The sequence below is a fragment of the Anser anser genome, assembly GCF_964211835.1.
Source record: "Anser anser genome assembly, chromosome: 11".
In the NCBI taxonomy this organism is placed as follows: Eukaryota; Metazoa; Chordata; class Aves; order Anseriformes; family Anatidae; genus Anser; species Anser anser.
Window position 1 is genome coordinate 2235149 of NC_139732.1, and position 22139 is coordinate 2257287.

The window sequence follows — 22139 nt, forward strand, 5'->3', positions numbered from 1 at the left end:
ACCACTGGGGATGCACTGCAGTGAGTCCAGAGAGTGCACTGGCACCACTGGGGATGCACTTCAGTGAGTCCAGAGATTGCACTGGCACCACTGGGGATGCAGTGCACTGAGTCCAGAGAGTGCACTGGCACCACTGGGGATGCAGTGCATTGAGTCCAGAGAGTGCACTGGCACCACTGGGGATGCACTTCAGTGAGTCCAGAGAGTGCACTGACACCACTGGGGATGCAGTGCAGTGAGTCCAGAGAGTGCACTGGCACCACTGGGGATGCAGTGCAGTGAGTCCAGAGAGTGCTCTGGCACCACTGGGGATGCACTGCAGTGAGTCCAGAGAGTTCACTGGCACCACTGGGGATGCAGTCCAGTGAGTCCAGTGAGTGCACTGGCACCACTGGGGATTCAGTGCAGTGACTGCAGAGAGTACACTGGCACCACCGGGGATTCACTGCAGTGAGTCCAGAGAGTGCACTGGCACCACCTGTGATGCAGTGCAGTGAGTCCAGTGAGTGCACTGGCACCACTGGGGATGCAGTGCTGTGACTCCAGAGAGCGCACTGGCACCACTGGGGATGCAGTGCAGTCAGTCCAGTGAGTGCACTGGCACCACTGGGGATGCACTTCAGTGACTCCACAGAGTGCACTGGCACCACTGGGGATGCAGTGCAGTGAGTCCAAAGACTTCACTGGCACCACTGGGGATGCAGTGCAGTGAGTCCAGAGAGTGCACTGGCACCACTGGGGATGCAGTGAAGTGAGTGCAGAGAGTGCACTGGCACCACTGGGGATGCACTGCAGTGAGTCCAGAGAGTGAACTGGCACCACTGGGGATGCACTACAGTGAGTCCAGAGAGTGCACTGGCACCACTGGGGATGCAGTGAAGTGAGTCCAGAGAGTGCACTGGCACCACTGGGGATGCAGTGCAGTGAGTCCAGTGAGTGTACTGGCACCACTGGGGATGCACTTCAGTGAGCCCAGAGAGTGCACTGGCACCACTGAGAATGCACTTCAGTGAGTCCAGAGAGTGCACTGGCACCACTGGGGATGCACTTCAGTGAGTCCAGAGAGTGCACTAGCACCACTGGGGATGCAGTGCAGTGAATCCTGTGAGTACACTGGCACCACTGGGGATGCAGAGCAGTGAGTCCAGAGAGCTCACTGGCACCACTGGGGACGCAGTGCAGTGAGTCCAGAGAGTGCACTGGCACCACTGGAGATGCAGTACAGTGAGTCCAGTGAATGCACTGGAACCACTGGGGATGCAGTGCAGTGAGTCCAGAGAGTGCACTGGCACAACTGGTGATGCAGTACAGTGAGTCCAGTGAGTGCACTGGTACCACTGGGCCTGCAGTGCAGTGAGTCCAGAGAGTGCACTGGCACCACTGGGGATGCAGTGAAGTGAGTCCAGAGAGTGCACTGGCACCACTGGGGATGCAGTGCAGTGAGTCCAGAGAGTGCACTGGCACCACTGGGGATAGAGTGCACTGACTCGAGAGAGTGCACTGGCACCACTGGGGATGCAGTGCAGTGAGTCCAGAGAGTGCACTGGCACCACTGGGGATGCAGTGCAGTGAGTCCAGAGAGTGCACTGACAGCAGTGGGGATGCAGTGCAGTGAGTCCAGAGAGTGCACTGGCACCACTGGGGATGCAGTGCAGTGAGTCCAGAGACTTCACTGGCACCACTGGGAATGCAGTGCAGTGAGTCCAGAGAGTGCACTGGCACCACTGGGGATGCACTGCAGTGAGTCCAGAGAGTGCACTGGCACCACTGGGGATGCACTGCAGTGAGTCCAGAGAGTGCACTGGCACCAGTGGGGATGCAGTGCAGTGAGTCCAGAGAGTGCACTGGCACCACTGGTGATGCAGTTTAGTGAGTCCAGAGAGTGCACTGGCACCACTGGGGATGCACTTCAGTGAGTCCAGAGAGTGTACTGACACCACTGGGGATGCGGTGCAGTGAGTCCAGAGAGTGCACTGGCACCACTGGGGATGCAGTGCAGTGAGTCCAGAGAGTGCTCTGGCACCACTGGGGATGCACTGCAGTGAGTCCAGAGACTGCACTGGCACCACTGGGGATGCAGTGCAGTGAGTCCAGAGAGTGCACTGGCACCACTGGGGATGCACTGCAGTGAGTCCAGAGAGTGCACTGGCACCACTGGTGATGCAGTCCAGTGAGTCCAGTGAATGCACTGGCACCACTGGGGATGCTGTGCAGTGAGTGCAGAGAGTGCACTGGCACCACCTGTGATGCAGTACAGTGTGTCCAGTGAGTGCACTGGCACCACTGGGGATGCAGTGCTGTGACTCCGGAGAGCGCACTGGCACCACTGGGGATGCAGTGCAGTCAGTCCAGTGAGTGCACTGGCACCACTGGGGATGCAGTGCAGTGAGTGCAGAGAGTGCAATGGCACCAATGGGGATGCACTTCAGTGAGTCCAGAGAGTGCACTGGCACCACTGGGGATGCACTGCAGTGAGTCCAGAGATTGCACTGGCACCACTGGGGATGCAGTGCTGTGACTCCAGAGAGCGCACTGGCACCACTGGGGATGCAGTGCAGTGAGTCCAGAGAGTGCACTGGCACCACTGGGGATGCACTGCAGTGAGTCCAGAGAGTGCACTGGCACCACTGGGGATGCAGTGCAGTGAGTCCAGAGAGTGCACTGGCACCACTGGGGCTGCAGTGCAGTGAGTCCAGAGAGTGCACTGGCACCACTGGTGATGCACTGCAGTGAGTCCAGAGATTGCACTGGCACCACTGGGGATGCAGTGCAGTGAGTCCAGAGAGTGCACTGGCACCACTGGGGATGCACTTCAGTGACTCCAGAGAGTGCACTGGCACCACTGGGGATGCAGTGCAGTGAGTCCAAAGACTTCACTGGCACCACTGGGGATGCAGTGAAGTGAGTGCAGAGAGTGCACTGGCACCACTGGGGATGCACTGCAGTGAGTCCAGAGAGTGCACTGGCACCACTGGGGATGCACTACAGTGAGTCCAGAGAGTGCACTGGCACCACTGGGGATGCAGTGCAGTGAGTCCAGAGAGTGCACTGGCACCACTGGGGATGCAGTGCAGTGAGTCCAGTGAGTGTACTGGCACCACTGGGGATGCACTTCAGTGAGCCCAGAGAGTGCACTGGCACCACTGGGGATGCAGTGCAGTGAGTCCAGAGAGTGCACTGGCACCACTGGGGATGCACTGCAGTGAGTCCAGAGAGTGCACTAGCACCACTGGGGATGCAGTGCAGTGAATCCTGTGAGTACACTGGCACCACTGGGGATGCAGTGCAGTGAGTCCAGAGAGCTCACTGGCACCACTGGGGATGCAGTGCAGTGAGTCCAGAGAGTGCACTCGCACCACTGGAGATGCAGTACAGTAAGTCCAGTGAATGCACTGGAACCACTGGGGATGCAGTGCAGTGAGTCCAGAGAGTGCACTGGCACCACTGGTGATGCAGTACAGTGAGTCCAGTGAGTGCACTGGTACCACTGGGCCGGCAGTGCAGTGAGTCCAGAGAGTGCACTGGCACCACTGGGGATGCAGTGCAGTGAGTCCAGAGAGTGCACTGGCACCACCGATGATGCAGTACAGTGAGTCCAGTGAGTGCACTGGCACCACTGGGGATGTAGTGCAGTGACTCGAGAGAGTGCACTGGCACCACTGGGGATGCAGTGCAGTGAGTCCAGAGAGTGCACTGGCACCACTGGGGATGCAGTGCAGTGAGTCCAGAGAGTGCACTGGCAGCAGTGGGGATGCAGTGCAGTGAGTCCAGAGACTTCACTGGCACCACTGGGGATGCAGTGCAGTGAGTCCAGAGAGTGCACTGGCACCACTGGGGATGCAGTGCAGTGAGTCCAGAGACTTCACTGGCACCACTGGGGATGCAGTGCAGTGAGTCCAGAGAGTGCATTGGCACCACTGGGGATGCAGTGCAGTGAGTCCAGAGAGTGCACTGGCACCCCTGGGGATGCACTGCTTTGAGTCCAGAGAGTGCAGTGGCACCACTGTTGATGCAGTACAGTGAGTCCAGAGAGTGCACTGGCACCACTGGGGATGCACTGCAGTGAGTCCAGTGAGTGGACTGGCACCACTGGGGATGTAGTGCAGTGACTCGAGAGAGTGCACTGGCACCACTGGGGATGCAGTGCAGTGAGTCCAGAGAGTACACTGGCACCACTGGGGATGCCCTGCAGTGAGTCCAGAGAGTGCACTGGCACCACTGGGGATGCAGTGCAGTGAGTCCAGAGAGTGCTCTGGCACCACTGGGGATGCATTGCAGTGAGTCCAGAGAGTACACTGGCACCACTGGGGATGCAGTGCAGTGAGTCCAGAGAGTGCACTGGCACCACAGGGGATGTAGTGCATTGAGTCCAGAGAGTGCACTGGCACCACTGGTGATGCAGTCCAGTGAGTCCAGTGAATGCACTGGCACCACTGGGGATGCTGTGCAGTGAGTGCAGAGAGTGCACTGGCACCACCTGTGTTGCAGTACAGTGTGTCCAGTGAGTGCACTGGCACCACTGGGGATGCAGTGCTGTGACTCCGGAGAGCGCACTGGCACCACTGGGGATGCAGTGCAGTCAGTCCAGTGAGTGCACTGGCACCACTGGGGATGCAGTGCAGTGAGTGCAGAGAGTGCAATGGCACCACTGGTGATGCACTTCAGTGAGTCCAGAGAGTGCACTGGCACCACTGGGGATGCTGTGCAGTGAGTCCAGAGAGTGCACTGGCACCACTGGGGATGCAGTGCAGTGAGTCCAGAGAGTGCACTGGCAGCAGTGGGGATGCAGTGCAGTGAGTCCAGAGACTTCACTGGCACCACTGGGGATGCAGTGCAGTGAGTCCAGAGAGTGCACTGGCAGCACTGGGGATGCAGTGCAGTGAGTCCAGAGACTTCACTGGCACCACTGGGGATGCAGTGCAGTGAGTCCAGAGAGTGCATTGGCACCACTGGGGATGCAGTGCAGTGAGTCCAGAGAGTGCACTGGCACCACTGGGGATGCACTGCTGTGAGTCCAGAGAGTGCACTGGCACCACTGGTGATGCAGTACAGTGAGTCCAGAGAGTGCACTGGCACCACTGGGGATGTAGTGCAGTGACTCGAGAGAGTGCACTGGCACCACTGGGGATGCACTGCAGTGAGTCCAGAGAGTGCACTGGCACCACTGGGGATGCAGTGCAGTGAGTGCAGAGAGTGCACTGGCAGCAGTGGGGATGCAGTGCAGTGAGTCCAGAGAGTGCACTGACACCACTGCGGATACAGTGCAGTGAGTCCAGAGAGTGCACTGGCACCACTGGGGATGCAGTGCAGTGAGTCCAGAGAGTGCTCTGGCACCACTGGGGATGCATTGCAGTGAGTCCGGAGAGTACACTGGCACCACTGGGGATGCAGTGCAGTGAGTCCAGAGAGTGCACTGGCACCACAGGGGATGTAGTGCATTGAGTCCAGAGAGTGCACTGGCACCACTGGTGATGCAGTCCAGTGAGTCCAGTGAATGCACTGGCACCACTGGGGATGCTGTGCAGTGAGTGCAGAGAGTGCACTGGCACCACCTGTGTTGCAGTACAGTGTGTCCAGTGAGTGCACTGGCACCACTGGGGATGCAGTGCTGTGACTCCGGAGAGCGCACTGGCACCACTGGGGATGCAGTGCAGTCAGTCCAGTGAGTGCACTGGCACCACTGGGGATGCAGTGCAGTGAGTGCAGAGAGTGCAATGGCACCACTGGTGATGCACTTCAGTGAGTCCAGAGAGTGCACTGGCACCACTGGGGATGCACTGCAGTGAGTCCAGAGATTGCACTGGCACCACTGGGGATGCAGTGCTGTGACTCCAGAGAGCGCACTGGCACCACTGTGGATGCAGTGCAGTGAGTGCAGAGAGTGCACTGGCACCACTGGGGATGCACTTCAGTGAGTCCAGAGAGTGCACTGGCACCACTGGGGATGGAGTGCAGTGAGTCCAGAGAGTGCACTGGCACCACTGGGGATGCACTGCAGTGAGTCCAGAGAGTGCACTGGCACCACTGGTGATGCAGTGCAGTGAGTCCAGAGAGTGCACTGGCACCACTGGGGATGCAGTGCAGTGAGTCCAGAGAGTGCACTGGCACCACTGGGGATGCACTGCAGTGAGTCCAGCGAGTGCACTGGCACCACTGGGGATGCAGTGCTGTGACTCCGGAGAGCGCACTGGCACCACTGGGGATGCAGTGCAGTGAGTGCAGAGAGTGCACTGGCACCACTGGGGATGCACTTCAGTGAGTTCAGAGAGTGCACTTGCACCACTGGGGATGGGTTTCAAGCCAACTGCATTAACCGCTCATGCTTCTTTCTTATGAGACGTTAGTAAACCAATTACATAGCCTTGTCAAGACTAAATCACAGGTAAAAATCCTGTACATCTCATGTGGCCAACCACTCCCAACTAGGATTCCAAGAACCAGGAGGTTCGGTGAAAATAGGGCTAGTGCTATTAGAGGGGTGATTATTAGGGTAAGCCCTAAGCTGTCTTTAATGGAGAAGTATGGGTGGAATGGGATTTTGTCGCAGTCTGATACGATTCCTAGTGGGTTATTTGAGCCTGATTCGTGTAGGAAGGTTAGGTGGACTAGGGTGATTCCTGCAATTAGGAAGGGCAGTAGGAAGTGGATGGCGAAGAATCGGGTTAAGGTTGGATTGTCTACTGAGAATCCTCCTCAGGCTCATTCTACTAGAGTTTGCCCAATGTACGGGATGGCTGAGAATAGGTTGGTGATTACGGTGGCCCCTCAGAATGACATTTGTCCTCATGGTAGGACATACCCTACGAAGGCAGTTGCTATTAGGGTGAGTAGGAGGATTACTCCTGTGTTTCAGGTTTCTTTGTATAGGTAGGAGCCGTAGTAGAGGCCTCGTCCGATGTGTAAGTAGATGCAGATAAAGAAGAGCGAAGCACCGTTGGCGTGGAGGTTGCGGATGAGCCATCCGTACTGGACGTCTCGGCATGTGTGAGCTACTGAGGAGAAGGCGAGTGAAGTGTCTGCGGTGTAGTGTATGGCTAGTAGCAGGCCTGTTAGGATTTGTGTGGCTAAGCAGATGGCTAGAAGGGAGCCGAAGTTTCATCAGGCAGAGATGTTGGAGGGGGCGGGTAGGTCGATTAGGGAGTTGTTGATTATTTTTAGTAGGGGATGGGATTTGCGGATGTTAGGGGCCATTAGTGAGTCTGTGTGTTATTAGGATTATTACCAGGATGGAGAGGGCGAAGGATCCTAGGTAGGCCTTAATTAGCCCTGTGTGTATTGAGGTTGCGGCTTTGCTTGCGGCTACTTGTAGTTCAGCAAGGCCCTCTGGCCCTATTTTTTTGAGTCAGGAGAGGTCGATCAAGTGTAGGGCAATGTTTTGTCCCTTTTCTAGTAGGTTTTTGGAGAAGAATCGGTGTACTAGGGGGTTGAAGTACCCTAATGCAGAGGAGAAGTTTATGAGGGGGTTTGGTTTGGGGTGAGTGAGGGTGTGTGTTATGTTCGATAGTTCTAGGGCTAGGATGATTCCTAGGATTGTTATGAGGATGGCAGCGGTTTTGGTGATAAGGGGTATGGTTATTGGGGGGGTTTTGGTTGGTGTGATGAAAGAGGTAATGATTATTCCTGCTGTAATGCTGCCTAGGGCGAGTCGGGTTAGGGGGGCGGTGATTAGTGGGTTGTTTTCGTTTATTGATACTATTGGGGGGATTCGGGTTTGTCCAGCTTGGACTAGGATGGTTATGCGGATGCTGTAGGTTGCGGTGAATGCTGTGGCTATAAGGGTTAGGAGTAGGGCTCAAGTATTTAGGTATGATGTGTTTAAGCTTTCGATGATGAGGTCTTTTGAGTAGAATCCGGCTAGGAATGGGGTTCCTATCAGCGCCAGGTTTCCGATGGTTAGGCAGGAAGTAGTGACTGGGAGTATTTTCTGTAGGCCTCCTATCTTTCGGATATCTTGTTCTCCGTTTAGGTTGTGGATGATAGACCCTGAGCATAGGAATAGTATGGCTTTAAAGAAGGCATGGGTTGAGATGTGTAGGAAGGCTAGTTGTGGGAGGTTTAGTCCGATAGTGACTATTATTAGTCCTAGTTGGCTGGATGTTGAGAAAGCAATGATTTTTTTGATGTCATTTTGGGTTAGGGCGCATGTGGCAGCGAATAGGGTTGATAGAGCACCTAGGCATAGGCAGGCAGTTAGGGCTGTCTGGTTGGTGGCTAGCAGGGGGTGCATGCGGATGAGCAGGAAGATTCCGGCTACTACTATGGTACTGGAGTGCAGTAGGGCTGATACTGGGGTGGGGCCTTCTATTGCTGCGGGCAGTCATGGGTGGAGTCCAAATTGGGCGGATTTTCCTGCGGCTGCGAGGATTAATCCTATGAGGGGGAGGATTGGGGTTTGGTGGGGGTGTACGGCTTGTTGGATCTCTCAGGTGTTGAATGTTGAAGCTAGTCATGCTATGCTCAGGGTCAGTCCGACGTCTCCGATTCGGTTGTAGATTACGGCTTGTAGGGCGGCGGTGTTGGCATCTGCTCGGCCTTGTCATCAGCCGATGAGAAGGAAGGACATGATTCGTACTCCTTCCCAGCCTACGAATAGGAGGAATATGTTGTTTGCGGTTGTTAGGAGGAGTATGGCGACTAGGAATGTCAGTAGGTAGGTGAAAAATTTTGTTACGTATGGCTCTGAGGCCATGTATCATATGGCGAATTGTAGGATTGATCATGTTACAAATAGGGCGATTGGAAGAAATGTTATTGAGTATTGGTCTATTTTTAGGCTCAGGGGGATTTTAAAGTTTATAATGAATTTTCACTCCCAGTGGCAGGTGACAGATTCTACTCCCGAGTAGATGAATGCGGTTGTAGGGGCTAGGCTAATTAGGAATGCGGTTTTAACAGCGCGGGTGGTGGCTTGTGGGGTGTTTTTAAAGTTTTTAAATAGAAATGGCAGGATGATTGGGGTTAGGAGGATTGTCAGCGTGAGTAGTGTGAGGGAGTTGATTAGTAGTGTGGGGTTCACTCCTTTTACTTGGATTTGCACCAAGATGGGTGGTTCCTAAGACCAGTGGATTGCTGTTATCCTTTAAAAGTAAGGGGGCTGAGGTTTTAGGCTCAGATGTAAGAGTTAGCAGCTCTTGTTGGTTAAACCCTCCCCTCGGCAGGTAAGAAGGTTTGAACTTCTATTCTTAGAATCACAGTCTAATGTTTGGTTTAAACTATACTTGCATGAGGGGATTCCGGAGATCAGTTCGGGTTTGAGGATTAGGAGGAATATTGGGATAATGTGGAGTGTTATGAGCAGGTGTTCTCGCGTGGTTGAGTTTTGCATAGATGTGATGTGGGAGGGGATTGAGCCTCGTTGGGTCATTAGTAGTATGAATAAGGTGTAGGAGGCGGTTAGTAGGGTTGCGATTCCTGTTAGGATGATCGTGAAGGCAGATCAGTTGAATAAGGTGATTATAATGGTTAGCTCTGCTATGAGGTTTGTTGTTGGGGGTAAGGCTATGTTTGTTAGATTGGCCAGCAATCATCAGGTAGCTATGAGTGGTAGGAGAGGTTGTAGGCCTCGTGTGAGTAGTAGAATTCGGCTGTGCGTACGTTCATAGTTTGTGTTGGCTAGGCAGAATAGTATGGAGGAAGTTAGTCCATGGGAAATTATTAGGATCATTGCCCCTGAGAATGATCAGTGGGTTTGGATTATTCCTGCGGCGATAACTAGGCCTATGTGGCTAACGGATGAATAAGCGATTAGTGATTTTAGGTCTGTCTGTCGTAGGCAGATTGAGCTAGTCATTAGGGCGCCTCATAGGGCCAGGGTTAGGAAGGGGTAGTGCAGGAGGTTGGACAGTGGGCCCATAAATAGAGTGACTCGTATAATTCCGTATCCTCCTAGCTTTAGTAGTAGGGCGGCGAGGAGTATTGAGCCTGCGATGGGTGCTTCTACGTGGGCTTTTGGCAGTCAGAGGTGTAGGCCGTATAGTGGGGCTTTTACTATGAATGCTATGAGCAGTGCTAGACCTGATAGTATTCCTGTCCATGAGGTGGATAGGGTTGGGTGGGTTAGTTGTAGGGTTGGCAGGTGCAGGGTGCCAATTTTCACGTATAGGTGTATGATTGTGATTAGCAGGGGTAGAGAGCTTACTGGCGTGTAGAATAGCAGGTAGATGCCAGCGCTTAGGCGTTCTGGTTGGTTCCCCCATCGGGTGATTAAGATTAGGGTGGGAATGAGGGTTGCTTCAAATGAGATGTAAAATAGTGCTAGTTCTGTGGTGGAAAAGGCTAGTAGGATGAATGGCTGGACTGCGACTAAGGTTGAGATAAAGATTCGTTTGCGTTGTAGGGGTTCTTGTTGCAGGTGGTTTTGGCTTGCTATGATTATGAGTGGGAGTAGTCAGCAGGATAGTACTAGGAGGGGGGATGAGATTTGGTCAATTCCTGTTCAGTTGGATAAAAATTTGTAGGGGTAGTAGGTTGGGATTAATCACTGTAGGCTTAGGGCAGCGATTAGGAGGCTGTATAAGGTGGTGTTAGTCCATAGAAATTTTGGTGGAGACAGCAGGGCTGTTGGAAGAAGTATGATTGTGGGTAGGATGATTTTTAGCATTGCAGGAGGTTTAGGTTGTGTAGATGGTCGGAGCCATGTGTGCGGGTGGAGGCTACTAGGATGGCCAGGCCTGTGCCCGCCTCACACGCTGAGAAGGTTAGCATGAGAATTGGTACCATGGTGAATGAGGAGACTTGGTTTTCGATGGATCATATTGATAGGCCTACGAATATCGATAATATTATGCTTTCAAGGCATAGTAGGGCGGATACTAGGTGGGTTCGGTGGAAGGCTAGTCCTAGTCCGCTGAAAATGAAGGCTGAGTAGAAGCTTAAATGTAGGGGCGACATAAGAAAGTTACAGGGTTGGCTGTAATCTGCTGGGTCGAAACCAGCTATCTTTTTGGTTAGACTAACTTTCTGTTATTCTGCTCATTCTAGGCCCCCTTGAATTCACTCGTAGGCCAGTCCGAGTGTTAGGAGAAGGAGGATCACTACAGTTCAGGTGAGGGTCATTAGGGGGGATTGGAGTTGGACGGCTCATGGCAGGGGGAGTAGGAGGGCGATTTCTAGGTCGAATAGGACGAACAGGATGGCTACTGAGGAAGAATCGGACTGAGAATGGTAATCGAGCAGATCCAAGTGGGTCGAATCCACATTCGTACGGTGAGAGTTTCTCTGAGTCGGGGTTTATTTGGGCGAGTCAGAAGTTTAATGCGGTTAGGGCGGCGCTTAGGATTGATGATAGGGCGAATATGAACATGAGTGCGTTCATTGCTCTCCTCTGGGTTTATACCAGATTCTAGAGATTGGAAGTCAATTGTAATTAATATACTAGAAGAGCAAGATCCTCATCAGTAGATGGTTATGTAGAGGAATAGTCAGATGACGTCTACGAAGTGTCAGTATCAGGCTGCTGCCTCGAATCCGAAGTGGTGGTCTGATGTAAAGTGGAACTTGATCAGTCGGAAGAGGCAGACGGTCAGGAAGGAGGATCCGATGATTACGTGGAGTCCGTGGAATCCAGTGGCAACGAAGAAGGTAGATCCGTAGACGCTATCGGCGATTGAGAATGGGGCTTCGTGGTATTCTATTGCTTGTAGGGCTGTGAAGTAGAATCCCAGGAGGATCGTTAGGGTTAGGGCGTGGATGGCGTGTTTTCGGTTTCCTTCTGTGATGCTGTGATGGGCTCATGTTACGGTAACGCCTGAGGCTAGTAGGATGGCTGTGTTTAGTAGGGGGACTTCTATCGGGTTGAGTGGTTTAATTCCTGTTGGGGGTCATTGGCCTCCTAGTTCTGGGGTTGGGGCCAGGCTCGAGTGGAAGAACGCTCAGAAGAACCCTAAGAAGAAGAATGCTTCGGATGTGATGAAAAGGATTATGCCGTATCGTAGGCCTTTTTGGACTGTGGGAGTGTGATGGCCTTGGAAGGTGCTTTCTCGTACAATGTCTCGTCATCATTGGAGTATTACTAGGAGTATTGAGATGAGGCCTAGGGTTAGTAGTATGGATGAGTTGTAGTGGAATCACATGATTAATCCTGAGGTTGTGAGTAGGGCGGCGGCTGCCCCGAAGATTGGTCAAGGGCTTGGGTCAACTATGTGGTATGAGTGTGCTTGGTGTGCCATTAGATGTTTTCTTGTAAGTATAGGCTTAGAAGGAGCACGAAGACGTAGGCCTGGATTATGGCTACTGCTACTTCTAGGATGGTTAGGAGTAGTAGGATGATTATTGTTAGGATGGATACTGCAGGAAGGGTGGGTATTAATGCAATGGAGGCTGTAGAGATGAGTTGGATGAGTAAGTGTCCTGCTGTAAGGTTGGCTGTAAGGCGGACTCCGAGGGCTAGGGGGCGGATTAGTAGGCTGGTTGTTTCGATCAGGATTAGTGCGGGGATTAGGGGTGTAGGGGTACCTTCGGGTAATAGGTGGGCTAAAGAGGCCGATGGTTGGTTTCGTAGGCCTGTTAGTAGTGTGGCGAGCCATAGTGGGAAGGCTAGGGCTATGTTCATAGATAGTTGGGTGGTTGGGGTGAATGTATATGGAAGGAGGCCTAGAAAGTTGATTGTAAGAAGTATGATTATTAGGGATGTAAATATTATGGCTCATTTGTGGCCATTTTTGTTGAGTGGGACTATTAGTTGTTTTGTGATTAGGTGAAGGAGTCATGTTTGGATAGTAGAAAGGCGGTTGTTGATTCATCGGTTGTTTGGGGACGGGAATAGTAGGGCTAGGAAGAGTAGGGATAGTAGGATTAAGGGGATGCCGAATAGATTGGGGCTGGAAAATTGGTCAAAGAAGCTTAGGTTCATGGTCAGGATCATGGTGTGGGTTTGGTAGTGAGGGAGGTCTTATTTGATGGGGGGTTGGTTGTGGTGAAGGCTAGTAGTTTTGGTTGGATGAGGAGTGCTAGGGTTAATCAGGTTATAATTATGATTGAAAATCATGGTGCGGGGTTAAGCTGTGGCATATCATTAAGGAGGGGGAAGTCCCTCTTTGGCTAGCTTAAAAGGCTAGTGCTGTTGCATAGCTTCTTAATGATTAGGATGATGATAGAAGGGACGATCAGGCCTCGAAATGTGGGAGTGGGGTTGATTCTACTACAATGGGTATGTAGCTGTGATTAGCCCCGCAAATTTCTGAGCATTGTCCGTAAAAAATCCCAGGCCGGGTGGTAATGAATGAAGTTTGGTTTAGTCGGCCTGGGATTGCGTCTCTTTTAACTCCGAGCGTTGGGACTGCTCAGGAGTGGAGTACGTCTCCTGCAGTAATGATCACGCGGATGGGGGATTCTATTGGGATAACTACGCGGTGGTCAACTTCTAGCAGTCGGAAGTGGCCGTTGGGTAAGTCTGGGGTGGGCACTATGTAGGAGTCGAATGATAGGTCTTTGAAGTCTGTGTATTCGTAGCTTCAGTATCATTGGTGGCCGATGGCTTTTAGGGTGAGGTCTGGTTCATCGATTTTGTCCATTATGTAGAGGATTTGTAGGGATGGGAGGGCGAGGAGTACCAGGACGATAGCAGGTAGGATTGTCCAGATCAGCTCTACTTCTTGGGCGTCTACAGCATTGGACGAGAGTTTTTCTGTTAGTATGTGGGCTAAAAGGTAGAGAACTAGGCTGCAGATAGCTAGGGCAACGATTAGGGCGTGGTCGTGGAATTCAACGAGTTCTTCTATGATGGGTGATGAGGCGTCTTGGAATCCTAGTTGGGAGTGGTTGGCCACATGAGATGTACAGGATTTTTACCTGTGATTTAGTCTTGACAAGGCTATGTAATTGGTTTACTAACGTCTCATAAGAAAGAAGCATGAGCGGTTAATGCAGTTGGCTTGAAACCAGCATGTGAGGGTTCGATTCCTTCCTTTCTTGTACTTGGACGAAGGCCGGTTCCTCGAAAGTATGGTATGGGGGAGGGCAGCCGTGGATTCATTCAACGTTTGTGGTAGTTAGTTCTGGTTGTAGGACTTTTCGTTTGGCCGGAAAGGCTTCTCAGATGATGAATATTAGTATGATTACGGCTACTATTGAGATTAGGGAGCCGATGGAGGAAATGGTGTTTCATAGTGTGTAGGCGTCGGGATAGTCCGAGTATCGTCGGGGTATTCCTGCTAGGCCTAGGAAGTGCTGGGGGAAGAACGTTAGGTTTACTCCTGTAAATATTACCCCGAAGTGGGCTTTTGCTCATGTTTGGTGTAGGGTAAACCCAGTGAGTAGTGGGAATCAGTGAGTAAATCCTGCTAGAGGCCATCCTAGTATAGGTAGAAGGTAAGTAAGGCCAATTTGGGGCTGTAAACTAGGATGATGGCGATTCAGCCTAAGTGGGAGATGGACGAGAAGGCTAGGATTTTGCGTGTTTGTGTTTGGTTCAGTCCTATTCAGCCTCCTAGTGCTGTTGAGGCTAGGGCCATGGCGGTGAGTAGAGCTGGGTCGAGGGATTTGGATGTTAGTAGGAGCAGGGTTAGTGGGGGGAATTTTATGAGGGTCGAGAGTAGCAGGGCTGTTATTAGTGGCGATCCTTGTAGTACTTCTGGGAATCAGAAGTGAAATGGCACTAGGCCCAGTTTAATAGCGATTGCTGCTGTCAGTAGTAGACAGGAGGTTGGGTGGTTTATTTGTGTGATGTCTCATTGGCCGGTGACTCAGGCATTGGTTATGCTAGAGAATAGGACCAGGGCGGAAGCAGCTGCTTGGGTTAGGAAGTATTTCGTTGCGGCTTCTACTGCTCAAGGGTGGTGGGATTTGGCAATTAGGGGAATGATGGCTAGTGTGTTGATCTCCAGTCCTGTCCAGGCCAGAACTCAGTGGTTGCTGGAAATTGTGATTGTGGTGCCCAAGATGAGGCTGAAGGTTATGATTGGGGTCGCGTAAGGGTTCATTAGTAGAGGAGGGGGTTAAACCATCATTTTCGGGGTATGGGCCCGATAGCTTGATTAGCTGACTCTACTAGAAAATAATATAAGGGAAGTATGGAGAATTTTGATTTCTCTTGTGTGGGTTCAATTCCTACTTTTCTAAGGTCAACAGGAAATGAGAGGGCTGTTATACCTCTATGTTCACTTTATCATAGTGACCCTTTGTAGTTCAGGCACATTTCCTTATGTAAGGAGGTAGGCCTGCATAGCAGATAGGTATGCTGATGTGTCAGAGGCACAGAGCTAGTGTGAGGGGTAGGAAGTTTTTTCATAGTAGGTGCATTAGTTGGTCATATCGGAATCGTGGGTATGAAGCTCGGACCCATAAGAAACCAGAAGATAGTAGGAGGACTTTTGTGGCTAGGATGACGGGGAATAGTTCTGTGGGTGGCCCTAGGGCGCTTGGGTTTAGGAATATGATGGCTGTAAGTGTATTTATTAGCATAATGTTCGCATATTCAGCTAGGAAGAATAAGGCGAAGGGTCCTGCGGCGTATTCAACGTTAAACCCTGAGACTAGCTCAGATTCACCCTCTGTGAGGTCAAAAGGAGCTCGGTTTGTCTCTGCTAGGGTGGATACGTATCATATTATTGCTAGGGGTCATGAGGAGAAAATGAAGTATAGAGGCTCCTGTGCGACGGCAAAGGAGCTGAGTGTGTAGCTTCCGCTTAGTATGATTATTGATAGCAGGATTATGGCCAGTGTCACTTCGTATGAAATGGTCTGTGCTACTGCCCGTAGGGCTCCGATTAGTGCGTATTTTGAGTTCGAGGCTCAGCCTGATCATAGGACTGAGTAGACGGCTAGGCTTGACATGGCTATTAGGAAGAGAACTCCGAGGTTTAGATCTGCTAGGGGAAATGGGAGTGGTAGTGGTGCTCAAGTGGTGAGGGCTAGGACAAGGGCTAGTATTGGTATCAGAATGAATAGAAGTGGGGAAGAGGTAGAGGGTCGGATGGGCTCTTTGGTAAATAGTTTCAGTCCGTCCGCAAATGGTTGAAGTAGGCCAAAAGGCCCGACAACGTTAGGGCCTTTGCGGGATTGTATGTAGCTTAGGATTTTCCGTTCTACTAGGGTTAGGAAGGCTACGGCAATCAGGATTGGGATGATGTATAGGAGGGATATAATGAGGCAGCTTAGTGTTGTTATTTGAATCATGGGTGAAGCTAGGGAGAGGATTTGAACCTCTGGGGAAAGGGCTTAAGCCTTCTGCACTTGCCGGGCTCTGCCACTCTAGCTGGTCCTTTTCTAGGATTGAAAGTGGTGGGGGAAGGCCCTCTTCACGGTTTAGTTGGTTTCACTGCTTAGAGGGGGGGGGCGTGCTTGTGGTATTGGCCCCACTTTCCCGGTCCTTTCGTACTGGGGAGAGTGTGTCATAGATAGAAACCGACCTGGATTGCTCCGGTCTGAACTCAGATCACGTAGGACTGTTAATCGTTGAACAAACGAACCCTTAATAGCGGCTGCACCATTAGGATGTCCTGATCCAACATCGAGGTCGTAAACCCCCCTGTCGATATGGGCTCTTGAGGGGGATTGCGCTGTTATCCCTGGGGTAGCTTGGTCCATTAATCAATTATATTGGGTCTGGTCACTGTTAGCACTTTGAGGGGTAGCTCTAGGTAAAGAGGTATGGTCTTGTTTTTGGAGGATTTGTTCTCCTCCAAGGTCGCCCCAACCGAAAAATATCGACCAGGCTCTGCGATGGTAGTGGCCCCAGTGGGGTTGATTGAGGATTCGCGGTGGTCGTTGATTTTTAAGTTCCACAGGGTCTTCTCGTCTTATGTTCACATCCCCGCTTTTGCACGGGGAGATCAATTTCACTGATTATCTGTGAGAGACAGTTAAGACCTCGTTTAGCCATTCATACAAGTCTCGATTTATGGGACAATTGATTGCGCTACCTTTGCACGGTTAGGATACCGCGGCCGTTAAACCTAAGTCACCGGGCAGACATCACCTTCAATACTTGTTTAATTTGCTGAAGGCTATGTTTTTGGTAAACAGTCGGGCCTTATTAATTTGCCGAGTTCCTTTCACAGATTTTAATCGCTCTTATAGGCGCTCCTGAGTCGGGTTAACAGGGTTAGTTAATACGTGGTCTTGTAGGGGTTTTTGTATCTGTCTAGGTCTGTTAATAATGTTTCTATGTAAGCTTGCGCCGTTAGAGGGGTGTGGCCCTGAGTTACTTATTTTAGCATTAATTCTCCTATATTCATAGGTTGACCTGTTTGTGATAAGGGAATCATCTTATTTTGGTATTTTTAGGTGGTGGAGCTTTGACGCACTCTTTTTTGATGGCTGCTTTAGGGCCCACGGTAGGATCAGTAGTAAGAATTATCCGCTAGTCGAGGTTGTGTCCTTTTTTAATGGAGCTGTCCCTCCATTAAATAGCTCTTAATCATCTCATTAGGGTTCAGGATGTCCGGTAGGGAGGATTAAGGGGGAACTTAGATTCGTTTCACAGGTAACCAGCTATCACCCAGCTCGGTTGGCTTTTCACCTCTACTGACAAGTCATCCCACTCTTTTGCAACAGAGACGGGTTCGCTCTCTTTAACTGCTTGAAAGTAGCTCGCTTGGGTTTCGGGGGGGCAAACTTTAGTTCACTTTGCTTGGTTGTTCTCGCTAAACCATGATGCAAAAGGTACAAGGGTTGATCTTTGCTGTCTGTCGCTTTGATTGTTTCACTGCTATTTCATCTTTCCCTTACGGTACTGGGGTCTCTATCGCGTCTAAGTGTCTTTTCTATCGCCTATACTAAGACTGTAAAATGCTTTAGTTTAATTAGTTTAGTAAATTCTTTAGTTTTGGTGTACTATTTGTGTGGTTGAGCTAGAGGGGGGGCTTCAAGACGATCCAGTCTAGTAGATATCTTTCAGGTGTAAGCTGAGTGCTTTGGTGTTATAGCTACGTCTTGATATTCTAAGTACACCTTCCGGTACACTTACCTTGTTACGACTTACCTCATCTTCAGCGTATTTATGGTATTAGTTATGTGGGATGTGGCTTTTGAGGAGGGTGACGGGCGGTATGTACGTGCCCCAGGGCCGGCTTAAAGTAGGCTCTATTGTCCCACTTTACTGCTAAATCCGCCTTCCAGAAGTGGTTTCACGCTTCTTTCCGTGTGCCCTATGAATAGGGAATGTAGCCCATTTCTTCCACTCCATAGGCTATACCTTGACCTGTCTTATTAGCGGGGTGCTATTGTGTCCACTGTTGTGCTCTCATTCGAGGTGGGCTGGCGACGGCGGTATGTAGGCTGTGTTGGCAAGGGGTGGTTGGGTTAATCGGGGATTATCGATTGTAGAACAGGCTCCTCTAGGTGGGTTTGGGGCACCGCCAAGTCCTTAGAGTTTTAAGCGTTTGTGCTCGTAGTTCTCTGGCGGATACTTCGGTAAAGTAAGTATCAAGATTTAGGGCCAGGCATAGTGGGGTATCTAATCCCAGTTTGGGCCCTGGCTTTCGTGGGTTTAAATCAGTCGTTAGTTCCTAAGATCATCTTAATGGTGTGTTTAGGTGCATCTTGGGCTTATGACAGCTCAGTTGCATTTTGATCTTAGTTAGCTAGGATAGGCATTTTACCACTCTTTACGCCGTGTCAATAGGACGGTTGATTTGGGTTTCTTGTATGACCGCGGTGGCTGGCACAAGATTTACCAACCCTTGAAGTTAGGCTGTTGCTATAACTAAGTCAAGTTTGCACTCATTGCTTAATGTTAATTACTGCTGAATACCCGTGGGGGCGTGGCTTAGCGAGGCGTCTTGGGCTACTACTTGGGTGTGCCTGATACCCGCTCCTCAAGGCCTGTATGGGGGTAGGTGGTCGAGGGCGTTTACACTGGGGCGCGGATACTTGCATGTATATATTTAGCAAAAACCAACCGTAAGGTTAGGACTAAGTCTTTTGTCCGCAGGCATGTTTTATGCCATCTTGGCAACTTCAGTGCCATGCTTTGTGTTAAGCTATGTGGACGGGGGTGTGGTTAGCTGATAGTTGAGTGGTGAGTGAGAGTGAAGTATATGAAATTATTGCTTGTGTTTACTATTTTTAGTACTGGAGTTTCTCTAAGTCCTAGGACTAGGAGGAAATGGTGTTTCATAGTGTGTAGGCGTCGGGATAGTCCGAGTATCGTCGGGGTATTCCTGCTAGGCCTAGGAAGTGCTGGGGGAAGAACGTTAGGTTTACTCCTGTAAATATTACCCCGAAGTGGGCTTTTGCTCATGTTTGGTGTAGGGTAAACCCAGTGAGTAGTGGGAATCAGTGAGTAAATCCTGCTAGAATGGCAAAGACGGCGCCTATGGATAGGACGTAGTGGAAGTGGACACTATTTGTCTGATCCGTACTAATTACCGCCATCCTACTCCTTCTATCACTCCCCGTACTCGCCGCCGGTATTACAATATTACTAACTGATCGAAACCTAAACACCACATTCTTCGACCCCGCTGGAGGAGGAGACCCAATCCTGTACCAACACCTATTCTGATTCTTCGGACACCCAGAAGTCTATATTCTGATCCTACCGGGGTTCGGAATCATCTCACACGTAGTCACGTACTACTCAGGCAAAAAGGAGCCCTTCGGCTACATGGGAATAGTCTGAGCCATACTATCCATCGGCTTCCTAGGATTCATCGTCTGAGCTCACCACATGTTTACAGTAGGAATAGACGTTGATACCCGAGCCTACTTTACATCAGCCACTATAATCATTGCCATCCCTACCGGAATCAAAGTATTTAGCTGACTAGCCACCCTGCACGGAGGAACAATCAAATGAGACCCCCCCAATACTATGAGCTCTAGGATTTATCTTCCTATTTACCATCGGAGGATTAACAGGAATCGTTCTTGCAAACTCTTCCCTAGACATCGCCCTGCACGACACGTACTACGTAGTTGCCCACTTCCACTACGTCCTATCCATAGGCGCCGTCTTTGCCATTCTAGCAGGATTTACTCACTGATTCCCACTACTCACTGGGTTTACCCTACACCAAACATGAGCAAAAGCCCACTTCGGGGTAATATTTACAGGAGTAAACCTAACGTTCTTCCCCCAGCACTTCCTAGGCCTAGCAGGAATACCCCGACGATACTCGGACTATCCCGACGCCTACACACTATGAAACACCATTTCCTCCATCGGCTCCCTAATCTCAATAGTAGCCGTAATCATACTAATATTCATCATCTGAGAAGCCTTTCCGGCCAAACGAAAAGTCCTACAACCAGAACTAACTACCACAAACGTTGAATGAATCCACGGCTGCCCTCCCCCATACCATACTTTCGAGGAACCGGCCTTCGTCCAAGTACAAGAAAGGAAGGAATCGAACCCTCACATGCTGGTTTCAAGCCAACTGCATTAACCGCTCATGCTTCTTTCTTATGAGACGTTAGTAAACCAATTACATAGCCTTGTCAAGACTAAATCACAGGTAAAAATCCTGTACATCTCATGTGGCCAACCACTCCCAACTAGGATTCCAAGACGCCTCATCACCCATCATAGAAGAACTCGTTGAATTCCACGACCACGCCCTAATCGTTGCCCTAGCTATCTGCAGCCTAGTTCTCTACCTTTTAGCCCACATACTAACAGAAAAACTCTCGTCCAATGCTGTAGACGCCCAAGAAGTAGAGCTGATCTGGACAATCCTACCTGCTATCGTCCTGGTACTCCTCGCCCTCCCATCCCTACAAATCCTCTACATAATGGACAAAATCGATGAACCAGACCTCACCCTAAAAGCCATCGGCCACCAATGATACTGAAGCTACGAATACACAGACTTCAAAGACCTATCATTCGACTCCTACATAGTGCCCACCCCAGACTTACCCAACGGCCACTTCCGACTGCTAGAAGTTGACCACCGCGTAGTTATCCCAATAGAATCCCCCATCCGCGTGATCATTACTGCAGGAGACGTACTCCACTCCTGAGCAGTCCCAACGCTCGGAGTTAAAAGAGACGCAATCCCAGGCCGACTAAACCAAACTTCATTCATTACCACCCGGCCTGGGATTTTTTACGGACAATGCTCAGAAATTTGCGGGGCTAATCACAGCTACATACCCATTGTAGTAGAATCAACCCCACTCCCACATTTCGAGGCCTGATCGTCCCTTCTATCATCATCCTAATCATTAAGAAGCTATGCAACAGCACTAGCCTTTTAAGCTAGCCAAAGAGGGACTTCCCCCTCCTTAATGATATGCCACAGCTTAACCCCGCACCATGATTTTCAATCATAATTATAACCTGATTAACCCTAGCACTCCTCATCCAACCAAAACTACTAGCCTTCACCACAACCAACCCCCCATCAAATAAGACCTCCCTCACTACCAAACCCACACCATGATCCTGACCATGAACCTAAGCTTCTTTGACCAATTTTCCAGCCCCAATCTATTTGGCATCCCCTTAATCCTACTATCCCTACTCTTCCCAGCCCTACTATTCCCGTCCCCAAACAACCGATGAATCAACAACCGCCTTTCTACTATCCAAACATGACTCCTTCACCTAATCACAAAACAACTAATAGTCCCACTCAACAAAAATGGCCACAAATGAGCCATAATATTTACATCCCTAATAATCATACTTCTTACAATCAACCTTCTAGGCCTCCTTCCATATACATTCACCCCAACCACCCAACTATCTATGAACATAGCCCTAGCCTTCCCACTATGGCTCGCCACACTACTAACAGGCCTACGAAACCAACCATCAGCCTCTTTAGCCCACCTATTACCCGAAGGTACCCCTACACCCCTAATCCCCGCACTAATCCTGATCGAAACAACCAGCCTACTAATCCGCCCCCTAGCCCTCGGAGTCCGCCTTACAGCCAACCTTACAGCAGGACACTTACTCATCCAACTCATCTCTACAGCCTCCATTGCATTAATACCCACCCTTCCTGCAGTATCCATCCTAACAATAATCATCCTACTACTCCTAACCATCCTAGAAGTAGCAGTAGCCATAATCCAGGCCTACGTCTTCGTGCTCCTTCTAAGCCTATACTTACAAGAAAACATCTAATGGCACACCAAGCACACTCATACCACATAGTTGACCCAAGCCCTTGACCAATCTTCGGGGCAGCCGCCGCCCTACTCACAACCTCAGGATTAATCATGTGATTCCACTACAACTCATC

At 50.5% G+C, this 22139-nt stretch overlaps 4 long non-coding RNA genes across 4 annotated transcripts in view; 2 read left to right on the forward strand and 2 right to left on the reverse strand.

The window, feature by feature from the left end:
- LOC310879944 overlaps nucleotides 1-22139 on the reverse strand; it is a 173278-nt gene that overhangs the window by 133128 nt on the left and 18011 nt on the right. The window lies entirely within an intron of this gene.
- Nucleotides 1-22139, forward strand: part of LOC310879943 — a 175736-nt gene that overhangs the window by 129381 nt on the left and 24216 nt on the right. The gene's annotated exons all lie outside the window — the stretch shown is intronic.
- LOC310879947 overlaps nucleotides 1-22139 on the reverse strand; it is a 98551-nt gene that overhangs the window by 73834 nt on the left and 2578 nt on the right. The gene's annotated exons all lie outside the window — the stretch shown is intronic.
- LOC310879946 lies at nucleotides 6317-22021 on the forward strand. Its single transcript, XR_014571275.1, has 2 exons — nucleotides 6317-12479; nucleotides 21687-22021. It is a non-coding gene; the product is annotated as an uncharacterized lncRNA (long non-coding RNA).